Here is a 17,467-nt window from a genome sequence, read left to right as displayed (position 1 = left end):
GTCCTCCACTGGGATGATTTATTTGACTCTCTAATCTACTTGAAATGGGCAACAGGCTGAAAATTGTAAAGAACACTCAAAGCAGAAGCAAGAAAGCAATGACTACGGTATCTAAGAAGTATGTAGGTTCAAATTCTTGTTCAAAGTGTATTTACAGTTTGCTAAAGAGAACATTAGTTCGTTCTATTCTGACTCTCAGATTAAATAACATATAACAAAATGCTTAAAAATAGAAGACATCATTATCGTTTATTTATGCTTTTATTTGCAAACACATTAAACTGAGGAGAAAAGGGAAAAGGGAATCTAAGCTATGGAACAGCTAGGGCAGCTCTGAATGTTTTATGAGTTTTATGAGAGACTGTGTCAAATGCAGCACTTTCAAATTCAATAATAAATACTATAACTGGACCAATTTAGACTTTTTTCTTTATCTACGTGATATCTCATAATGTTATGAATCTGAAAGCAAGTGGTGGAATGATTAATTTGGTGGTTGTTAAGGTGTTTAATTTCAGCCTTCATTGAATCCATCAAACATTCGCTCCCTCCCCTTCTTTCTACCTGTCTGCTTTTATATCATTATAAACAAAGATTTCAAACAAGGTAGACAATTGTCCTTTCATAACTTTTTTTGTTGTTGTTGTCTTAGGGTTTTCTATTTGATAATCTATTGGCTAGAAACTGAAACTGATTGATTGATGTGGCAATAAAAGTGCAAAAGCAAGCAAGCTCTGGTCATTGCTCATTACACATCGTTGTGTAGGTGCACCACTGGTGATATATATTGGCCATAACCTTATGGTATCACTAATTAGTATTTCAATAAATGTGTTTATTTGCACCTAATATGCTATGCCAGCAGTACTCAAAGTATGGTCCAGGGACCCCTGGGAGTCTGCACAATTCTTTCAGGGTATCTGTGAGAATCTCCTTTGTCACTCTCATTCTCCCACAAGTAAACAATGAAGTTTTCCAGAGGCTACATGAAACTTAATGGTATCATCTTTCTGATGGCTAATGATATGTGTGCTTGTGGATTCTTGCCATTAAAATTTTTCTCAGTTTTAATTTTGAATATAGTTAACATTGACAATTATAACCTACATAAACAAAATCTCTTTTGAGATCCCCAACAATTTTAAACATGTAAAGGGGTTCTTAAATCAAACACTTTGAGAACTTCTGTGCTAGATAACACATTAGTTAAAAATAATACAGAGTAAGTAAGGTATAGGTTTTACCTAGGCTGCCTCTTTCTGCTTTTCGATATGATAGCCAAGGCAGGAAGAACTACTCTTAAGTATATCAAGTCTAGCCATCCATTCAGTTCATTCCTTATCATTTGGATTTGACTGCTGTGTTTATGGAACCAAATTCTATCTGCACTCAGTATTTTAGAATCAGTGATTCTATATAAACTCAAATGCCTTATGAACGGTTATGCCAAATTTGTATTTCTCAAGAACTGTGTACAACATGTCAGCATCCACATGTGCATTTATGAGAATATGCTACTTGTCAGTGATGACAATTGGCCAGTTGGAGGTTACAAGATAAATACTCTTATTCCTTTAGCACATGCTCTGATGAAAAACAAACAAAGAAATCAAATAAATATATTAACTACCATTTAGCAATATGTTAGTGTAATATGACTAAGAAATTTAAAAGTTGGTATAATTTCAGAACAAAATATATTAAAAATAAAGCCCTAACAGTGGAGTTATATTTTTGATATTTTGATAGGAATTAGAGGTTTTTGCATTTGTTTGTTTGAGACAGAGTCTCATTCTGTCACCTAGGCTGCAGTGCAATGGCACAATCTCGGCTCACTGCAGCCTCGGCCTCCCTGATTCATGTGATTCCCCTGCCTTAGCTTCCAGAGTAGCTGGGATTACAGGCACCTGCCACCATGCCTGGCTAATTTTTGTATTTTAGTGAAGACCGGGTTTCACCATGTTGGCCAGGCTGGTCTTGAACTCCTGACCTCAAGTAATCTGCCTGCCTCGGCCCCCCAAAGTGCTGGGATTACAGGTGTGAGCCACTGCCTCTAGCCAGCCGCATTGGGAGTTTTTATGCATTTTATAATGAAACTTACATATTTCATTTAAGGGCTCGTTATATCTTGCCTTCCACCAGTGTTTATTGATCATGGATGTGCTGTGTATGCTAGGCTTTTTGAATACACCAATAAATAAGACATAGATTTTGCTCTCAGAGAGCTCACAGTTTGCAACACCAAATGTATAGTGACCTAGAAGCAGAGATTAGAAAGTATTTCACTCTTAAGCATCACTTAAGAAAGTTTCACAGAGAATGTATGGTAGATGTGGTGATGACAATGGTATTCCAGATACAGAGGGTTTCATACATGAAGACATAGATATGTCAAAACAATGGGTATGTACTAGAAACATCAAGAAGCTATATGCTATGTGGGTAGTGACAAGGAAATCGTTTAGAAATTTAGTTTGAGATGAGATTGTAAAAAGAGTTGCTAGGCCATTTTAAGCAGTTTGAATTTTATTTAATCATTGGCAAGAACTGCACATTCAAGAGTCTGTGTGGGCCAGGCAAATAATGTGAGCAAAATATTATGTAAGCGCTCTCCTTTGGTTTGATTTGGTTTTCTACTTTTGAAACATGTAGCTTTCTTGGTCTTTATTATAATGCTGCACTGGAACCAGTATGAGAGCTGCCTGCTAGCATCTCTTCTCAATCTGGAGTTCAGTGATTTCATGTTGGTAGCTTCAAACCTGGCATGGTGAAAATAATTGCACCATAGAAATCAGCAAATGCAACACATCAGAGTTTCTTTCTTTTTTTGTTTTGTTTTGTTTTGTTTTGTTTATTGTTCTTTTGAGAGCCTGTTCACCAGTAAAACACTGCTTCCCCACTTGATAAATGTGCAGATGAATATTTATCTACCATTCAACAATTGAACAAGCAGCGTAGTACGTGGCAACTGACAACCTCAAATTTGAGAAAACCTCGTGGCCTAAAAGAAGACAGTTGCTATGCAGCTCTAATGTAGGTAGGAAAAGGGGCCCCATATTTTCAGACTATCTCAAGTTAATAAGAAAAGACACATATCTATATATACTGAAGTAAAATCTCCTAATTTGTCAGTATTCGAAACTAATTTTACACTAATAGTAATAAATATCAATAAACTAAATTATAATCTGGTTATAAGCTAAATTATACTTTCATTGACCTCAGCAATGAGAAGTCATTGAAGATTTTTAAGCACAGTGAAATAAAATAAAAACAGCGTTTTTATTTCAAAAAGCAGGTCTGGAGGATGTGTGGAGGACAGGTTGAAAATAACAAAGACTAACAGGAACCTCAATCATGAGGATGGTGGAGACCGATTCTACAGCATCAGTGACAATCAGCATGAGGACAGAGTTACCAATTTTATCTCTACATAAGCCAGTTACATTGCTGCCTTCCAGCAAGGGCCTACACATTTCATCCTGGCAAGCTTTTCCCATGGGCACACTGGGGTTTAGTCAATAGAATGAACAGGGACCGGTTTTCTCATCTGCAAGAAAAACTTCCAGAGCATACACCCCCATGATGGAGGGTCAGTATGTTTATCTTTATAAAGAACAGTATCAATATCGATTCCATTGCTACATACCTTTGGAAATGGCAGAGCAGATGCTAGCATGAAAGATGTTGCCTGTATCAAGTTCATTGACATATTTGTTTTCCAGATTTAAACCCGGATATTGGCAGATGACTTTATCTGTGCCACATACCTGGTGGCTATATTCCAACAGAATGAAATATGTGAAATGAAACAAAAGTGCTTTTGAGTGCCTTGCAAAGTCAATGCAAATGGGACTTTGGCACGAATTTCCCTAGAAAGCTGCCCAAATTCCCCGTCGTTTCTTCCTTCCTTGCTGGTTTGGGTAAATAAAATATTTATGATTTGGTAATAAAATCTTCTAAATACTAAGCCCTTTCATATGTCCACAAGGTGTGGGAATCTTCAGAAGAACTGAAAGTACCAAGACTTAGTCAAAGCCCTTAAATAGGATTGTGCTCCTCTTGAGTTTCCTCTTGATGTTGCTCTCAGTCTCCAAGAGTCAAGGACAAATGCAGTCTTTTGTTTGGTTTTCCTTTGCGGAAAATATCCAGACTGCGTGCATGCAAAGAAGTTTTCCCTTTTGAAATCATTTGATTTTTTTTTTTTTCAAATTCGTAATGAGCGAATTCTGTTGACTACATGGTCAATTTGATCAGCCATGTTGGTTTTTTAAACTGTAGAGGAAATAGCCGCTGCGTGTGTCACTGCTAATCTTGGCCCATTGCTGTGAATACTTGACGTGACCCTAACTCTTTCTCAGCTGAACACAAGGAGCATCATACCAACTGCAGGACGCCTCGTGCTTCTCTCAACCCCAGACTGCTCCAGCCTTTCAGGCTCTCAAGCATTTCTCTCTATGCCTCAGTTTTCTCCTGTGTAAAATGGGGACAATGGAGTAGTTATTGCATGATGTTGTTGTGAGAATTAACTGAGAAAATGCGTGTAAAATGCCTAGTAGAGTGTTCAGACATAGAAAATATTTGATAAATATTGATTATTATTACTAGTGTCATTGCTGTAGTTGTTGATGTTGTTTTTATTTAGATAAAATGCTCAAGAGCAAATGTTAGCCAACTTGGACACCACAGTCAAATGCTGAAGGGAAACAGAGACTTTGGCATTTTAGCGGGATTATCTGATAATATCTTTCTGTATCCCTTTCCTCGATCCCTGCTTGGTTCCCTACTACCTGCATCTCTTGGTGTTCACAAGTTCTTCATTTTGTGGAAACATTGGGGAATTGAATCTGGTACTATGACTATTCCATTAGGCTACACTCTTGCTCTGGAATCCTCAAGACTGGGGGCCTTTACTTATAACATCCCTCATCTGATATTAGAACTGCTTACCACTTAATTAACAGCATAACCCGCACCTAAACATGTCTCCTTTTTGCCTATAATTCTTATGTTATAACCTATCCCCGTCTCCTGATATTTTACTCAAGGTCATCTCCTTTGTGTGACTTTTAAACATCATCTGTGCTGGTATATGTATACCTATCACTGCTTCAGCCCTGGTATTTCCCCTAAATTCCTGCTCTGCCCCTCTCCATTTGCTAAGAAGCACTTATTCAGCCTTCACTTACAAGAGCCCTTCATTCAAGGCCAGCACCAGGGTTAAATGTATTCCCACGTCCCTGGGGATGACTTTCACTTCTACCTCTGATTTCACCAAGACAGGAGAAATAGCCTGGCTCTTTGAGTTTGTGTTACTATTCTCTCTCAAGGAACTTGAGCTGATTCTCTAGCTTCGAAGTGCTCTGCTTCCACCACAATTAGGTGTACGCCAATACAACTCTGGCTGTAACTACGCAGTGTTAGCATCAGACTTCAGAAGTTTAAAGGCTCAGTCCTCCTCAGGACTGCCCTCACTTCAGATTCATCTTGGGGGAGCACCTGCACTTCTGACTGGTTGTAAATTTGGGGTTGCCATGACCCCTTCACGGTCAATAATTCTAGCACTCTAAAACAAATTCACAGGATCCACCAAAAGCACTATACTTATGATTACAGTTTTAGTACAAAGGAAACACACAGGATGAGGTCTGGAAGGGTATGAGCCGCGGAACTTCCATGCTCTCTCCGTGGAGTCTCAGTACATCACCCTGTTCACACATCACAAAGCTCCTCTGAGCCTCAACATCCAGACTTTGTCTTGAGGCTTTATGACACAGACATGCTGAGTATATTGTTGGTCACTTGCTTGAACTCAATCCCTAGCTCCTGTCTCTTCCCTGAGGGTCAGCTTGGCCCAAAGTTCTGACTTTCTAATCCTGTGTTTGGTCTTTCTGATGACCAACCTTCGTCTTGAAGCTATCTCAGGGCCACCAGGAATCACCTCATTAGCATAACAAAAACACCATCATGGCTCAGGAAATGCCAAGGGTTTTTAAGACTCTGCCAAGAACTAGGGACAAAGATATATTCTTTATTATACAAGAGAACTTTTACAATTTACTGTCTCCCTCTATGGATCCCAAGCAACAGCTTAATTTTCTTCCATCTTTAGGTAAGCTCTCAGTCCTAAAATGTTGTGGAAACTGTAGGGGAAAGTAATATCTTTGCAAGACTCATGGCTGAGGATCCTATAGTAAGGACAGGTTAATAAGAAAATAACCTAGAAATGTATTTAATATAAGTTTACATGACACAGGATCCTTCAGAAATGAAGATCCAAAGAAGCAGGAAAACTTGTTTATACTTAAGTTTGATGAAGAAGTGGACAAAGGGGTTATGATCTAATGGTAATAAACTAGGGAGTCTTAACAAGGTCTGTTTGCTTGGATTCTTCTGTGTGTCTGTGTCATCAGAGATAAGGACATTCCTTTCCTCCAGATATAGGAAGGTCGGAGAATTCTTTTATGACTTTCTTCAGGAGTGGAGGTGGAAGAGGGTTAAATTTAACACTTTAACCTTAGTTATTAAAGAGAACTTCCTGATTCTGCTGTTTTCTCAAATGCCATGGTGCCATATTTTGAAGTAGCATGTTCTGAGTCCCATCAACATTTTTATCTGCCTTCTCTACTCAAAATTATTAAGCACAGTTTCCCAGGAAACTGACCATCAGTCCCCAAATTCTTGTTGACTGATTTTTCTCTGAGGACTATTAGAATCTTTTGGGAATAGAACTCATGGTGGACTATTCAGATAGCTCAGAGTTTTGTAGACACTTGTAAACTAGGATCCTCTTAAGGACCTTGCTACACAGGCAGAACTTCTATTTAAAGTAGGTCACTTCAATTTATCTTATGCCAAGCCATCAGGCAGAGTTTCTAGGTAGAACACCATTGTTTAGAGGTACAGGTAGGCCATTAGACACATGTCTGGACACCTGCCAGGGAAACCTGGCTTAAATCTCAGGAGCTTATGTAAAATGCCATAGACCAATATGTCCAGACGGTTACACTGTTACATGATTAATAGACATTTTTTGATCACCCTCCAAAATGTATGTTGTCTATTTCTCCCATGGAGCTAGAAAAATAAATTCATTTGAAATTTCTGACATCATGTACCTATTTCACTAATCCGGGGAAAACTGGCAACCTTTTTAGAAAATTAGCTTCCAAAATAAATTTTGATTTTTTTTTAGGATTTGGAACCTAGTTGCAGGTTATTTTTACTCATTTGCTCCAATTTATATCTAGTGACATGTCTGAGTGGTCCAAGGACACCAGATGCCATTTGCTAAATAAATGATACCCCCTGACTCCGGAAGAATCAGTAACCTCGTGTGTCTGAGCACTTAACTTCGGAAACACATTGTTTACTCTGACCTTCCATAGGATCGGGTTGACATATGGATGCTTAATTAAGTATTTAAAGTCAGCATAAATAACAGGGACTTTACATATGTAATATCCATAAGCTTCCAGACTTATTTTTCAGATTTCTTATACTAGAATATCTAGTAAAATTTAGTTAGAACATACTTTAAAATTTAACACTTTAACCTTAGTTATTAAAGACATTTGGGGAAATTATGCAAAATGTGGTATATAACTCTGTGGTAATATAAGCAGATGTTTTATATATCTGCATAATTCTATTATATATTTGTAGAACTCTAGAGTTAAATGAAATTTCCCTGTGAAATTTCAGAAACATCTGTGTCCTTCCTTCCTTCCTTCCTTCTTTCCTTCCTTCCTTCTTTCCTTCCTTCCTTCCTTCCTCCCTCCCTCCCTTTCTTCCTTCCTCCCATCCTTCTTTCCTTCCTTTCTCTCTTTCACTTTCTTTTTCTTTTCTCTTCTTGCTTTAATAAAAATAAAAAGCATGAATAGTAAAAACCTAAATTTTCAATACCAAGGTCATAGGTGTATAATACCAAACAAAAATGAAGATATTTTAAAAAAATTAAGAATGAACACTAAAAATTTCCTAGAATTGCTATATCACAAAACAACAAAATCTTAGTTTTGAAAGAGTTTCCCAAGCCTTTCCCTAAATACAGAAATTTCTTCTATAATGGGATCAAACGAGTTTCAAACTTTAACTTGCCTTTGATAATAAGTTTGCCAACTGTATAAACAGGAATATAATTTTACTTATAGGGTAGAAACTTATCAATTTTAGCTTTGCCTAGTAGAAGATCCTTTTGTTGATACACTGGAATATTTTCTTTTTCTTTTTTTTTTTTGAGACGGAGTCTCGCTGTGTCGCCCAGGCTGGAGTGCAGTGGCGCGATCTCCACTCACTGCAAGCTCCACCTCCCAGGTTCACACCATTCTCCTGCCTCAGCCTCCGAGTAGCTGGGACTACAGGCGCCCGCCACCTCGCCCGGCTAGTTTTTTGTATTTTTAGTAGAGATGGGGGTTTCACCATGTTAGCCAGGATGGTCTTGATCTCCTGACCTCGTGATCCACCCCCTCGGCCTCCCAAAGTGCTGGGATTACAGGATTGAGCCACCGGGCCCGGCCTGGAATATTTTCATTAATGCATTTATTAAAAATAATAATTTTTGTTCAGAAAAGGGTGCTATTCTATCTGTTTTCTGGCATTTAAATTGAATACCCTTATCAAACTAGCTCTAGTGAGTTTTGAAACTAAAGTTTTAAAGAAAAAGGATACTAGTAAATTACTCATTATTTATTTCTATGCAAAGAAAATTAAATTGACAGAAATGTGGAAAGCTGACATTTTTAGGATATAACATACATTTCCAAAAAAAAAGTAGATGTATCAAATGGTAAGAATCAAGTAGTACTTTAGTTAAGACTGCTATTTATACAGTTTTTAAAACACTAGCAAAAATGTCACATATGTAGGAGAAATTTCTCTAATAATAAAACATGAACATAGATATTTGGAAACTCGTTTCAGTGCAGCTTAAAACTGTAGAGAAAGAAATATCCCTCCTCCAACACCCTCCTCACACGTCAGTTTAATTTCACACCATTTCATTTGATATGTATTTATGTTATTTTATTGTATGTTTAACATGTTGTTAGGTGCTGGGGAAATTAACATGTAACTGGAAGGATAGACACTAACAATTATTGACCATATACAATGAAGCAAGCACTGCTAGGTGCATCACACAAATGTCTTATTGTTCTCATTTTATGCAATTAGAACCAGTGAGATTAAGTCACACGAGACCAGGCACGCAGCTGTGAGTGACAGACACATGTTTCTAACCAAGGCCTGTTGTATTGCATAGCTCTCTTTGCACATTATTGTGTGAAATACTTTCCTTGTTCAAAAGAGGCTCAATGTCCGATTGGCAACATCACCATCACACATGAAACCATCAGAAACACAATCAGATCAAGTGCTAACATGAATGGTATTAATGAATATGCCAGTTTATTGAAGAAAAGACATTTTAATGAAGTGTTTTTTATATTTAACTTTCATTGTCTCAAATTCTCTTTTAAAAACCATAATTGCTATAACTTCTTTTTACTGAAAATTTTCAGTGTAGAATGTTTGACACTAAAGAAAGATACAAGGCAGAAAAATACAATCACCCATTGTCTCGCTACTTTAGCTGATATCATTGCTGATATTGTTTTGTAGTTAACTTATATTCTTCTGGTTTTACTTCCATCTAAATATGTCTATGCAATGATGTGCAACATTTTGTCCATGAGAAGTGTTGCAGGAGGAAAGCAGTAAAAACAAAGAACGGCATGTCTCAGGAGTCCTGGATAAGGAGTCCTGGAGTTACAGGCTCTTCTTGGGGTGACTTGGAAAGCCTGGAGAATGAGGGAGGGAAATATGCAAGTCACTTCTGGCCTGGGGGCCAAGTGGCAATGTTATGGTGAGGAGAAGGAAATGAACAGGCAAAGAGGGTGGGATTGAGAGTTTGGGGAATAAAGAGAGGGAATTAGGGTTAGCTCCTACCCTAACTGGGGAGCTCTGGGCAAAGGGACAAATGTCTAAAGAAAAGTGGTAATAAGCTTTGCGGTGCCATAAGTGGTCAACAAATCTGTATTAGTTAGCAGTCTCCAGAGAAACATAAGCAGTAGTATGTGTGCATGTACCTACGTATATGTATGTGTGCATATATGTGTGTGTGTGTATACATGGAGAGAGAAAGAGAGAAGGCAAAGAGATAGAAAGGAGAGAGAGAGATTTTAAGGAACCAGCTAATGAGATTGGGGAGGTTGTCAAGTCTGAAACTTGCAGAACAGACCAGCAGGCTCGAGACCCACGGAAGAGTTAATGTTGCAGCCTAGAGTCCAATGCAGGCTGGACGTGAAATTCTTTCTTCCTTGGGAAACTTAGTTTTTTCCTTAAGGCTATTTAAATGAGGCCCGCCCACGTTATGGAGAGTAATTGCCTTACCAAATTCTATTAATCTATTGATTTAAATGTTAATATTGTCTTTAAAATTCGTTCACAGAGACATCTAGACTGCCATTTAACTAAATACTTAAGTACTATGGCCTAGTCAAATTAACACCTAAAATCAACCATCACAGCATCTTTTAGATCAAGCTTGTCCAACCCACGGCCCATGGGCCGCATGCGACCCAGGACAGCTTTGAATACAGCCCAAAACAAAATAGTAAACTTTCTTAAAACATTATGAGATTTTTTTTTTTGGCAATTTTTTTTTAGCTCATCAGCAATTGTTACTGTTAGTGTATTTTACGTGTGGCCCAATAAAATTCTTCTTTGAATGTGGCCCAGTGAAGCCAAAAGATTGGATACCCTTGTTTTATAGTCTTTGAATGAAAGGTTCTTTAGAACCTGAACCATGTCAGACACTGTACTAGATCTTGGTTATGAGAGGGATAAGAAAACAGCGTCCTGCTCTTAAATTGCTTACATTCTTAATAAACCACATAACACATAAATAAGTCAGATTTCAGATTGTGAGAAATGCAATGAAGGAAACAAACAAGGTCATGTGATGACATTTATGATCAAGCTTCTAGGTGGTTGCAACTTCAATTACTCATTTCATTGTGACCCACAAAACATGCATTTACATTCCAACCCAGTAGTAAAGTGATAGTTCACTAACGTGAAAGTGTCATTAAACTCTCTATTTTCTCTTCGTATGTGTGTGTGTGTCTATGTATGTGTTGAACACATTCTGGTCATAACCATTAATTGATTTCACTCTCACACATGAGTCAACAAACTCCACACTTTATCTGGAGGAGTGAGGGAGATCCCTCTGCATAGGAGACATTTGAAGGGAGGTATAAGCTTAAGGGGCCAACAAGGGCAGGACAGCCAGGTGGCTGGAGCTTATTAATGGAGGAAGAGAAGCCAATGAGGCAAGGTTGGCGGCTCGGCTGGAGCCAGATCCCAAAGATTCTCTTTTATTGTACATATAATGAGAAACAATGATATGCTGTTAAAGGGCAGTGACATCATTTGTATTTTTAAACAGTTGTTCTAGCTGCTGTGTGAAGAAAGATTGTGACAGGACAGGAACGGAAGCTGAAAGGCTCATCAAAAATTTACTGCAGAGTCCATGTAAGAGGGTTAGAGCAGGGATGCTAATGGGAAGTGAACAAACGCAAATATTGAAGTAAATACAATGGCCTCAAGTAAGAAACTTTGGGAAGAAGAAGAAAAAAGGAAGCATTGAGATATTAGACGTTATCTAATTAATGCTATTGTCTAATTTGTCACAGTGTCAATACAGGTTAAGGTACTAATGAAAACTTCAAAGATTCTTCTTCTCCCTCCAAATTCCAAAGTCCAGGTTACAAGAGGCCTAAGTACCTTTTGAAGATAAAGTAAAATAAGGCTTTTAAGAATAATTCAAACTAGCAAGTGAGGGGAGACTGGATGGGAAGATATTTCCAGACCTCTAGATTATCAAATAGATGACTCTGATCACAATACAGTCATGAATCACTTAACACTAAGGGTATGTTCTGAAAAATGCATCATTAGGCAATTTGGTCATTGTGCAAACATGGTAAAGTGTACTTACACAAACCTAGATGGTACAGCCCACTACATACCTATATGGTATGGTCTGTGGCTCTATGGTATAGCCTATGGCTCTTGGGCTATAAACTTGGTAAAGAATGTTACTGTACTGAATACTCTAGGCAACTGTAACACAATGCTAAGTATTTATACATCTACACACAGAAAAGAGAGAACAAAGATCTGGTATTATAATCTTATGGGAGCACTGTCATCTATTTGGTTCATTGTTGACCAAAATATTTTTATGTGGTGCATGACTGTATATATAACACTGGCATTGGTAATGATATTTTATTAAAGGCAATGGAGAAATGTAACTTTATTTTATGTAAATAATTTTGACCACTTTCTACCTGGGAGGTTTCTCTCCTTTTGTCTTGAGAAGTCATTACGTTAGATCATTTTCTTAATATCAGTGGAGAGAGGCAAAGCTCAGTATAAAATTATTCTAGTGTTGAAATGGTGATTCAGAAAGAAGCATTTCTACTTACATGATCATTAAACTGGTGTTTATTATAGATGACCTAATGTGTGTCTGTGGGTGCATAGACATTACATTGGAAAATGAGAAATTAGAATTTTCAGCAAATATCACAGAATAAGCTTGGCTTCTTGATTAAAAAGCCAAACGTGAAATTATTGTGAAAATACGAAACATAAAGTTCTCTATAACTTATTCTCCTTCCCTTTATAGCTAATTCTTCTGCCTTTATTCATCACTTTATTAGGGAAACAGCCTCCGACCCGGCTTCCCCATCTCAGGTAGCTTCAAATCCGTCCTCTGCATTGCTGTCAAGGTTATCTTCCAGGAAAACAAAACACCTGGCCCTTGCCTTCAGGATAAGTTTCAAACATTCTTAAAAATGTGCAGAGCTGTTGCAATATTAAATTAGACAATGTATGTAAGGCACCCTCTACAGTGCCCAACCCATATCAACATTTTCAATAAATGGTAGATTATATTGTGATTGCTACTTTTAAAAAAATAAATCAATATTCTATTGGTTTATAAATTCACCAAGGATCTAGGCAATTCTGGCACAAAGGCATTCAAAATTTTCTTTAAAATATTAGAGGATAGCTATAATTAGTGTTCAAGAATACCTTCAAAGTCTGAAAGAAATTAAGTTGGGCTTTAGAAAAATCAGGGGGTTTAAAAAGCAAATAATATTTTAAATGTAATCTGCAAATGGAGTAAAACCTAGCCATTACTATTCATAGCTATTGCATTAGAAAATCTGGAACTTTTTTTTCCCCCAACTGATAGATTTTTCTAAATTTGTATGTAAGGTTGCCTCTGAGATCACATTATTTTAATGGTTGTCATTATTATTATCCATTTAAATACAGAGGAATTTAGCTTGAAGAGAAACTATAACCTTTCTTTATTTTAATTCACATTCTGTACAGGAAAACCATGACTTGCAGGTTCAAAGGAGAAAGCCTTTAAAAGGGCTTGTAAAAGGCCTCATAGGCTTCTTGGACATCAAATAGCTCAGCAAAACAGCATTATGATGATTTAAATGTAAATGAATTAGAAACATATGGATCACATTCCCTTGGAAATACACATGGGTTTGGAAATTAAGGGGGAACTGCCTGACAAACTGCACTGCACTTTGCTTAGCACAAAATATTTGAATAATGGGTTGAATTTTTTTTTCCCCAAATTCTGAAAGTCATGGGTTTGTCCTACAGATATTTAACAAACCCCTTGGGTCTTGAGTTCTTTGGCTTTGAGAATCATGTGACCTGTCAAGGCCAACCCCTGCACCCACTGCTTCTGTGCCCTTCTCTGCACCATGCATGTGAATGTACAGTTATTAAAATGGAAACAAGTTTGAGAAAATGGAAGAAATGGGGTGCAGGGAGAGGATGTTACTGATTTTTTTCTCTTCTTCTTTTTCTGTTACATTTTTGGCCTTACTTCATCTATTTCTCTTTAATCTTTTCATCCTTCATTTCTTCTTTATTTTGTTATCTCTTTTCCCTATCCCTACATTTTGCTCTTCTTCTCTTAAGCACAAGAATGGATAAAAACAACATGCTTATAAGGCACAGCTTGTGAGAGGGCAGAGGAAGGAATCATCTGGATTACCCACTGTTTTGTAATTTCTTGTCTTCAAATTTACCCACCATCAGTTCCATCAGAGAACAGAAAACTTTGAAAGGCTTCCACTCTGGATCATTTAGCTTTTACCAGGGCATAAGGGGAATTGCTTGGACTTTTTCTGTTGTGTTTTAAGCAGGTTAGGGTCTCTTGAAGGTAGTGTTGCCTCAGTTGAGCTTATTTTTAAAAGGTAATTTATCATTATTAATATCAATTCCAGGTATAATTAATTAATTTATTTAAAATGAGTTGACACATAAACTATCAGAGGCCAAAGGCTAATTCATTGCTGGCTTGCTTGGGTGAAAGCAGGTGTCACAGTAACAGAATCTGGCTTTTGTGTGTGTGTTACCAAATATACTGCCTCTTGATAAGCAGCTACAGAATTGCTAGTTAAATCTATCCTCATGGATTTGCTTCCCATATGGAACTAATTGCCTCTAGAATAGTTTAAGCCAAAAGATCTCTACAATTTCAAAAGCTTCTCTTATCTTTCCTCTTGCATGGCTGTTGACAGGAGTGAAACACATCTATCCTCATTTATTATATTGGTCTCATCAAGTGAAGATGTGTTGATGGGGGACTGTTACAGAACCAGATGGTCCAAGTTGGTCTTTTATGTTTCAAGCATTTCCCGTCCTCAGTTTTAAAAGTCCAAACAAGGGTTTGTCCTGCATTTAGGTTGATCTTCTAGAATTTGTTTACTTAAAAAACCCAGTCCGGTGTCTTTACTTAAACAACGCCCCCGCCCCCGAGGATCTGACTATTTCTGTGTCTTTCACCTTGTTTCATACAACCTCACTCACTTTTTCTTTTTTAGTGCTCTTAAGAGGCTAACTAAGGAATGATGAGCTTTTCTGATGGTCTGGACCCTGACAAAAAGTTCTTTTCTCTCTTGTCTCCATTTCCACCACAAGAATATCTGCAGATCTTTCCCAAATTGCATAGGTTAGAGACCTCTAAATTCTAAATCTTGACACTAGTAGTATCTTTCTCGTTCTCTGATTGAGGTCTATAAGGCAGGGCTTGACCTGGTGTTTCTTCTCTAAACCACTGAGGAAAACAATGTAGAGATAAATATGTAGTCATCAGCACTGACATTATTATTGTCTTGATTGTCATCATATTAGTTAACATTTCTGGAACACGTACCTGTGCTAGGAACAGGCACCTTAGATGTATAAACTTATCGAATCCTCTCAACCACCTTAAGAATGTGGTCATTATCTGCTGCAGAAAAGAAAATGAGAAATAGGGAGATTCACTGTCTGACGGAATCTTCAAGCTGAGAACAAGTATGCTGAGTTTTATAAAGGCCAAAGGCATAGGGATTACATAACGAGCAGGCGCTCTCACACTACATCTTTAACCTACCTTTCCTCTTCCCGGGTTCGAGAATAGCTAGAAAAACTTTTGGAGGGAGACTCTCAGCCACAGGAGCCTGAAATCATGGATGAGAAATACTACTTGGGGAGAGGAGAACATCTCCTTGGCATACCTCTGGCTGTGCTACATGGGAAAAGTAACCTGCACCTTCTGTGTTGCAATTTCCACATCTGTGAAATCAGGATAATAGGGTGCCTGCATCATAAGCCTGTTGTGAAGAGTCATACATCATACATGATTGTTAGAACAGTGTCTGCAGCTAAGAAAGCCCTATGAAGATAAGCTAGCTGTGAGATTATTATCCCACCAAGGAATGTCCCAAAATGCCAGGGCATGCATTGTTCTCACATGGGAAAAAATCAAAGTAGTGGATCACTCTAGATTTGATATTCAGTTTCCTAATGGAAATTTCCTCCTTAGTAAACCACCTCATACTGAATGCCACAAATCAATTATTTTTTTCCATCAAACTGATCAATTCTTCTGCATTTCCTACCTTCATTGGTGGCACTGGGATATTTGAACATAGTAGTCAAAGGGAGAAACCTTGGAGTTAGCCTTTATTACCCTGCCCCAAAACAACCAGTCATCAGAAATTGTCTTGATTCTACCACCTTTTAAATGCCTGCCTCTTTGTTCATAGCCACGGCCCTAACTCATTGGATAGCCATCAAGCAGCAAGCAGCCTTCCCCCCTGCATTTTATATAGGTCGCCACTAGAGCATCAAACAAACAAACAAAAAAACCTCAGGTAATGTTATTCTTATGAATAGTCACCCATTTCTAGAGAATGAATTTCAAGCCCCTTGGTATGTACAGTATTTCTATCTGCCTTCTCTAAATACACCACGCATATATTTCCATGCCTCTGGGCCAACGGCCATACTTTGTCCTCTATCTGAAAGATCTTTCTGAGAGAAGACTAAACCTTTCTAAGCTTCAGATCCTTAATCCCCTCAATCCTCCACCCCGAAATAATTATACATAGCTCAGAGCAAAGGCTGTTGTTAGAACAAAATGAAACAATGAGTCTAAAGTACATACTACAGTGTTTGACCTTGCAGTGTGACCTTAGGTAATTTATTTAACTTCTCTGTGCTTTATTTTCACTTTTATAAGGTAAAGACAGTACCTATAGCACAGAAATGTCACAGGAGCTGAATTAATTAACCAGCATATGTAAAATGCTTGCAACAATGCTTGTTATTCCTGTCTTATTTTTCTTATTATTTGTGTAGCTCAGTTATAGGATGCCATTGATGCAAATTTGTGCTACAGAGTGAGAAGTGTTTGGGGGAAATTTATTACAGTTTATAATGTAAATTTTACAATTCTGAAAATAACGTTGCATCAGAACAGCATATTTTAAGGCAAAGCCCAAGTGTCATTGCTTCGTGAAGACATCTCCAGGCTCTCTGTCTTCCAGTCGGCCAACTCATGCCCATCTCCTGCTTCCTGAGCAGTTTGTCTGTATTTCTTTCATAGCACTTTATTGCATGATATGAGAATTATCTGGATATGTGTCTGTGTCCCCACTAGAATGTGAGCCAAGAGTTTGTGCCATGTTCACTTTTTATTCTTTCTCACCCCCGTTATCCTCTCCTGCAGCCCCAGATGCCACCTCTGTGCCTGGCAACCAGTAGGCATCTAATAAATGTTGACTGAATGCATTTTGAATTGGGTAATGAGCCATTGTCCCACCTTGGTGGCTGCCTTCACGAATACCTAAGGTTTAATTGGGACGGGGGCCATGTTGGATGAGCTTCAGAGACCAGAGTGTTGTCACAGCAGCAGGGACCCTACAAATTTGGCTCCTAGAACATTCTGACAAGAAAAATGTCTAAGTTTCAAGATACCTGAGGGCTTATTGCCTGTTTTCCTCAAACACAGTCAGGCTTTCATGTGGTCTTACACTTGCTTATTGATACCCAGGATTTTTCTTGTTGGGCCAAATGTGGCAACATA

General features: G+C 37.9%; 2 long non-coding RNA genes across 5 annotated transcripts in view; one reads left to right on the top strand and one right to left on the bottom strand.

Annotated features, from left to right (window-relative positions):
• Positions 1-2,754: 2,754 nt before the first annotated feature.
• LOC103887054 overlaps positions 2,755-17,467 on the top strand; it is a 55,341-nt gene continuing 40,628 nt past the window's right edge. For all 4 annotated transcript variants that reach the window (XR_004185911.1, XR_004185912.1, XR_004185909.1 and 1 more), the window contains exon 1: positions 2,755-6,112. This is a non-coding gene — a long non-coding RNA (uncharacterized LOC103887054). The remainder of the gene's footprint in view (positions 6,113-17,467) is intronic.
• Positions 15,079-15,578, bottom strand: LOC108587344. The gene is made up of 3 exons (XR_001905809.3): positions 15,491-15,578; positions 15,269-15,346; positions 15,079-15,169 (listed from the first exon to the last, which is right to left on the bottom strand). It is a non-coding gene; the product is annotated as an uncharacterized LOC108587344 (long non-coding RNA).

The sequence above is a fragment of the Papio anubis genome, chromosome 8 (assembly GCF_008728515.1).
Source record: "Papio anubis isolate 15944 chromosome 8, Panubis1.0, whole genome shotgun sequence".
NCBI lineage: Eukaryota > Metazoa > Chordata > Mammalia > Primates > Cercopithecidae > Papio > Papio anubis.
The sequence above is the reverse complement of the archived record's forward strand: the minus strand, read 5'-3'. Positions and strand labels throughout refer to the sequence as shown.